At 41.6% G+C, this 6,928-nt stretch overlaps 1 long non-coding RNA gene across 1 annotated transcript; it reads right to left on the minus strand.

Moving 5' to 3' along the window:
- Window positions 1-6,057: 6,057 nt before the first annotated feature.
- LOC138740153 (uncharacterized) lies at window positions 6,058-6,451 on the minus strand. Its single transcript, XR_011342708.1, has 2 exons — window positions 6,286-6,451; window positions 6,058-6,164 (listed from the first exon to the last, which is right to left on the minus strand). It is a non-coding gene; the product is annotated as an uncharacterized lncRNA (long non-coding RNA).
- Window positions 6,452-6,928: the final 477 nt, after the last annotated feature.

Genomic DNA, 6,928 nt, shown 5'->3' on the forward strand with positions numbered 1-6,928 from the left:
CAAACATTAACTGGGACACCAGACAGTAAGAGTTTGATAATTGTGTTCAGGAAAGTATTCTTAATCAATATGTAGAAGAACTAACTCAAGAGGGGGCAGTATTGGATCACCTATTAGGGAATGAGATGGGTCAGGTAACACAGGTTTGTGTTGGGGAACACTTTGAGTCTAGTGATCACAATACTATTAGATTTAGGTTAGTAATGGAAAAGAATAGAAATGGGCCAATGGTTGAGATTCTTGATTGGAAGAAAGCAAATTTCAAGGGGATGAGAAAAGATTTGGAGGGTGTGGATTTGGGATATTTTCAGGGAAGAATGTAGCAGATAAATAGAGGGTATTCAAAGGCAAAGATCTGAGAGCACAGTGTTGGTCTGTCCCCATGAAGATTAAAGGAAAGATTAGAAACTGTAGGGTACCTTGGTTTTCAAAAGATATTGGGAACTTGGTTCGGAGGAAGAAGGATGTGTACAACAAGTATAAACAGGGAATAGATGAATTGCTTGAGGAATATAAGAAGTGTTTTTTTTAATCTTAAAGAAATTAGAAAGGCTAAAAGGAGATATGAAGCTACTTTGGCAGGCAAAATAAAAATAAATCCAAAGGGTGTCTATAGGTACATTAAAAGTAAGAGAATAGTGAGGGATAAAATTGGTCCCTTGAAGATGAGGGGGATAGGCTCTGTGAGAAGTCAGGAGTTGGGAGAAATTTTAAACGATATTTTTCTTCAGTATTCACTAAGGAAAAGAATATTGAGCCAGATGAAATGAAGAAATATGGTAGGGAGCTCATGAATAATATAAGAATTAATGAGGAGGTAGTGCTGTCTATATTAAAAAAGATCAAGGTGCATAAATTTTCATGTCCTTACAAAATATTCCCGAGGACCCTGAGGGAGGTTAGTGGGACAAATAGCGGGGCCTTGACAGAAATATTTAAAATGTCACTGGCCACGGGGGAAGTGCCGGATGACTGGAGGGTGGTTCATGTTGTTCCACTGATCAAAAAAGGATCCGGAAGTAGATCTGGTAATTATAGGCCTGTAAGTCTGATGTCAGTGGTGGGTAAATTAATGGAAAGTGTTCTTAGAGATGGTATATATGACTATTTGGAAAGTCAGGGATTGATTTGGAGTAGTCAGCATGGTTTTGTTCATGGAAGATCATGTCTAACAAATCTTATAGCTTTTCAAGGAGGTTACTAAAAAGGTTGTTGAGGGGAAGGTGGTGGATGATGTCTATTTGGAATTTGGGATGGCTTTTGATAAATTTCCCCATAAGAGATTAATAAGGAAGGTGGAAGCATTGGGTATTAATGATGAATTCGTGAAATGGATTCAGCAATGTTTGGATGGGAGATCCCAGAGTAGTGGTGGAAAATTTTGTTGAATTGGAGGTCGTTGATGAGTGGAGAGACTTGGGGATCGGTATTGGGTCCACTATTGTTTGTCGTATATATTAACCATCTAGATGTGGCTGTAGTGATATGATTGTATGTGCTGGCTGGCCCTTCCTCTGGGTGTCCTTCTACCTTGGCTCCTCCCTTAGTCCTACCCATGTGACTCCAGGCCATAAAGATTGAGTCCCCTCTCCTTCCTGCTCATTCCTAGCCTTGGACCCAGGCCAGCAGTCTCTAGTACAATAAAGCCTATCATTCCCCTCAGTCTTTGTCCAAGTCATTATTGAGGCCTACTAATAGTGCACAACAGTGGCAAATTGGATCAGTAAATTTGCAGATGATGCAAAGGTTGGTGGTGTTGTGGACAGAGAGTAAGATTATCAAAGCTTACAGGGTGATAAAGGACAGTTAGAAGAATGGGCTGAAAGATGGCAGATGGAGCTTAATACTGATAAATGTGAGTTGCTACATTTTGGTAGGACTAATGAAAATAGGACATGCACGTTAAATGGTAGAAAAATGAGGAGTGCAGTGGAACAAAGGGATTTAGGAGTCATGGTACCTAATACCCTGAAAGTTGAATCACATGTGGATAGGGTGGTAGAGAAGGTATTTAGTATGTTTAGTTTTCATAAATCAGAGAATAGAACACAGGAGTTGAGATGTTATGTTGAAATTGTAGAAGGCATTGGTCAGGCCAAATTTGGAATATTGTATGCAGTTTTGGTTGACAAATTAAAGGAAGGATATTAAACAGAATAGAGAGAGTGCAGAGGAGGTTTACGAGAACGTTACCTGGTTTTCAGGGTCTGAGTTGAATGGAAAGATTGAGCAGGTTGGGACATTATTCCCTGGAGCATAGAAGATTGAGGGTGTGGTGATATGTAATTACACCACTAGGTCACCAGGGGTCATCCTGAGGACCTTGTATATAAAGCAGTCCTGAGCTATAGTTTAGCCTTCCAGGTTTGTCTTACAGAGACAAGACCTCTTAGTGTACCTATTAGTTTATTAAAGCTGTCTTATACTCGCACTTCTGGTGTGATTATTGTCAGTACAGCGGGGTGTTTTGATAGAGGTATTCAAAATTATAAGAGGGAAATATATTTGATGTGGATAGGCTTTTTCCATTAATAGTGGGGGAGATTCAAACAAGAAGGCATGGATTGAGAGTAAAAGGAGAAAAGTTTAAGGGAAACATGAGGGGGAATTTCTTCATGGAGATGGTGGTGGGGTATGGAATGAACTTCTGGCAGAGGAGGTAGAAGTGTGATTGATGTTAATATTCAAGGAAAATTGGGATAGATATAAGGATGGGAGAGGTGTAGAGGATTATAGGCCAATTGCAGGTCAGTTGGTCAAGGTAGGAGAAGATGTTCTGCATAGGCTTGTAGGGCCGAACTGGCCTGTTTCCATGCTGTAAATGACAGGTATGCATCCCAGCATGGTCTCGTGGTCCCTGGATAATGGGCAGTTGGGCATGCCAGCATGGTCCCTGGATAAGGGGTAAATGTGCCACCCATCACGGTCTCTGGTCCCTGCTGCCTGTTCAAGGAATCTGGAGTGCACTGATGGTTAATGTAGTGGAGGCTTTTAAGAAGGTGAGTGAAGTTGGCAAGGCTGTGGGGAACGGACCAGGGGCTGGAACTAGAGGTCTATTCTGCTAGATAACCAGTCTAAACATAGAGGAATAAATGGTTTCTACCTGTGCTGAAACCATTTGAACACATCCATACCCATTCACTTATGCAGGACACACACTGGAATCTATTACTCAAAGTGGTAGCAAGGAACTTAGAAAATAATAAAAGTTATAGAAAAGAAATTGTGCTTGACAAATCTATGAGATCTTCTTGCTATGATTCTTTCCAATCTGATAATTATTTCCTTCGTGCCCTGCTACCACTTCTTTCATAATAAATTCCAGTATTTTCCTTCATGCTGATATTCCAACTATAATGGCTTCCAGAAGAAAAAGCAGGAATAACTTCTTTTTCATCTTGACCAGGTGAAGCAGATTGCTTCAATGGCGATGTGCGGTTGGCTTTTATATACTTGATTCTCCTTGAGCCTGGTATTTGGTTATATGTGGCACTGGGTGTATATCTTGAAATCTTGTGTGGTTAGATTAAAGGATCTAATCTGTTGTAGTTTACCATACATTAACAGGAACCAGACATCCCATAATGTTCCTGCTTTTAAGACAACACAGACTGAGCTGGTTGGTCCACGTCCATCGCATGAAGGGTTGTAGACTGCCAAAGGCCATCCTCTATGGAGAACTAGCAATTGGAAAGAGGAACGTTGGCAGACCTCAGCTTTGCTTCAAGGGCCTCTTCAAGCATGACATAAAGTCAACAGTGCTGGGAGGATATAACAGATGACCACAACAAATGGCGAGGTACCTTTAATCTGGAGCTTGCCATTCCAGCATCGGCCTCCATAACCACAGTTGATGCTGCTAAACAAACCAGTGACTACCAGAGGTGCAATACCCATGGTCGATCACAACAGACAGAGCCGAAGAAGAAGAACATGAACTGCTACTGAGAGACAACCGTTCTGAAATGCAATCCAGAGCACATCAGGTCTCCCTCTCGCTCATCCAATGAATTAATTACACTGTATTTCTCTAACAACTGATAAGTTCACTTGTGTTTCATATTAATAATGGAATCTAATGTACCCATTAATATTATCGGTTTGAGTTTTCTGAGGTTTCTGGGTTTAATATTTCAACAGCTTCTTATTCCCCATGCCACCTTTCAATGGAAAAAGGTAACTTTGAGATGTAGCCAGTGACATGTCCAATATTTTTACACAGCAAGGATCCGACAAAACCCAATATGACAATGAGCAACTGGATGGTTTGAAAATGTTAAGTGAGTGGTAAATATTGGTCAGATCCGTACTATATATTGGACTCTGCAATCAGGAAATGGGCAGCACCTCTGACACCATGGCATTCTTCCCTTCCGCCCTCACCACCCCCCCCCCCCCCACTCCATTGGGCAGGGATCTAAGGGTCAGGAGGGAGTCTTCAATCTTCAGTTTTAGAGGTAATTTGATGAGACCATAATAACCAAGTTCTTAGCCTAATAAGGAAAGAAAGTTGTGCATTCATGTAGTACTAGCTTCTTCTTTCTTTGGCTTGGCTTCGCGGACGAAGATTTATGGAGGGGGTAAAAGTCCACGTCAGCTGCAGGCTCGTTTGTGGCTGACAAGTCCGATGCGGGACAGGCTATGACTCAGCAAAGTCACCTTTTAAAGAGCCCTCAAGCAGCATAGTTGGATTGCCACATTTTTTTGCGATAACACTTAAAGGATTTAATGTTGGCCAAGGCACCAGGGGAATGCACTGCTTTAAACAACATGCGAGAACCCTTTGGATGCATTTGAGAGAACAGACACGAACTCATTGCCAGCACAGTTCAAAGTTGAGGTGTCATTCTAGATTTAATGCTTGAGGCTCTGAAGTGGATCCTTCAACCGTCTAGACCAGGGGTAGGGGATTACCCATCGCACTGCATGCAGCCTATGCATCAACCAGGAGATGGTCCTTTTAACAGCTTTCAAATGCCAATGCAGCAGTTGGCTCTGCAAAGCCAATTTGGTTGCATCCTTTCCATCACCACAACTAGCCTACTCCAAGAGGAAGGCCAATAAGAGCAGCAAAATCATTCAATGTTAACATTCTAATTTTGATTTAGAAATTAAATTAGCAGGCTTTTCCGGCCCATGCTGTCCAATTACACCCATGTGTCCAATTAACCCAATGACCCCGTACGTCTTTGGAATGTGGGAGGAAACCAGAGCACCCAGAGGAAACCCACATAGACACGGGGAGAGCACGCAAACTCCTTGCAAACAATGCCGGATTCGATCCCGGCAGTCGCTGGCACTATAAAAGTGTTGAGTTCATCGCTAGGTGACGCCTTTAAACAGGCCCTTATGATTTTTGCCCCGAGCCATTTTCCTTGTGTGTTATTTTTACGCAATAAGCAGGTCTAATGCTTCTTTAAATTGGAAATGGGAGCTCATCGCCAGTTTGGATAATTGCAAAATGTTTTAAATTGGAGATGACTCTTGTCTTTAGAGACGGAAACAGTGGTCCATGGATTGACATTGAGAAATTAAGCTTCAGACATGAAACAAATAGTGAGGTAAAATTATTAACAGAGGACGGACAGATTTTCATTATGAAGAGGTAGGGCGGGCATTTTTCTTGCTGAGCACTTTGTGAAACGTTCTGCACAATTGACAGAGATTCAGAAAGTTCTGCTGCCATCTCCTGGGCCTCAGTGGGCTTTGCTTCATGAAATCAGAGCAGAATGATGGAATGAATAAAAAGCATTTGATAGAGCAGTAAGTAATTTTGTCCAGTATTAAATGAATTTAGTTTAATTTATTTTGGAGATGCGGTGCGGTAACATGTCCTGCCCAAATGCACACATGTGACCAAGTAATTTACTAACCTCATACATCTTTGGAATGTGGGAGGAAACCGGAGCACCCGGAGGAAGCCCACATAGACACGGGGAGAGCACGCAAACTCCATGGTCGAACGAGGATCGCTGGCACTGAAATAATGTTGTGCTAACCGCTACACTAATCATGTCACCCTTATCTTGACACAGTATAATTTTTGTACACCTCATCTTCTTTAACGAAAACAATCCTGCCTAATTTAATTTTTCAACATAGATATGATTTTCCATTTCTGGTAATGTTTTCGTCGCACCCTCTCCAAGGCAATCATATCTGTCCTGTAACAGAAACAAGATTGCTGACAGAACTCAGCATGTGTGCCTGCAAAAGGCATAATCAATGATTTAGGTCAAGACCCTGTATCAGTCCTGCTGTGTGGAACCTTGGGGAAAGCCTTACCTGCAGCTAATTTCAAATCACTGTAATTTATTTCAGTTGTTTTGGGTACCTGCTCGATCCTTCAGGACAAAGATGAGGTAAGCTTTCATCATTCAGTGGTTGGGTGTCTTTGAGGTTTGTAGGTGTTCATTCACTAAATACATACAAAATCAAGACCATAACATTATTGGACTACAAGGGAACCAAGGAAAGTGGGGATTGGACAGGAAGTGGATGATGAGAGTTTTATTGAATGGTGGAGCATACACAATGGGGCTCTATGACCTAATCCTGCTTATCTTCCTTGCCATTCACAGATGAAGTGATCTTCAATATGGGTAAGAATCACAGGAAAATACTGGAGGGTTAGAGAGAGAGAGAGAGAGAGAGAGAGAGAGACAGAGAGAGACAGAGAGAGAGAGAGAGAGAGAGAGAGAGAGAGAGAGAGAGAGAGAGAGAGAGAGAGAGAGAGTGTACTGGGGAATTGTTGGGGAATTAAAGATTTATTTTGCTGCCAAAAAAGTCACCTGTCTTCATTTTACAACTCTGTTCTTCTATAAAGCAATGCTGATATTCTAGGCTGTTTTTAACAAAGAAGGAAGTTCTTCTCTCATGAAATTATAAACCTGTTCCTTTTGACACTTTTACAGTTTGTGAGAAATAA

Source organism: Narcine bancroftii, chromosome 7, assembly GCF_036971445.1.
Source record: "Narcine bancroftii isolate sNarBan1 chromosome 7, sNarBan1.hap1, whole genome shotgun sequence".
In the NCBI taxonomy this organism is placed as follows: Eukaryota; Metazoa; Chordata; class Chondrichthyes; order Torpediniformes; family Narcinidae; genus Narcine; species Narcine bancroftii.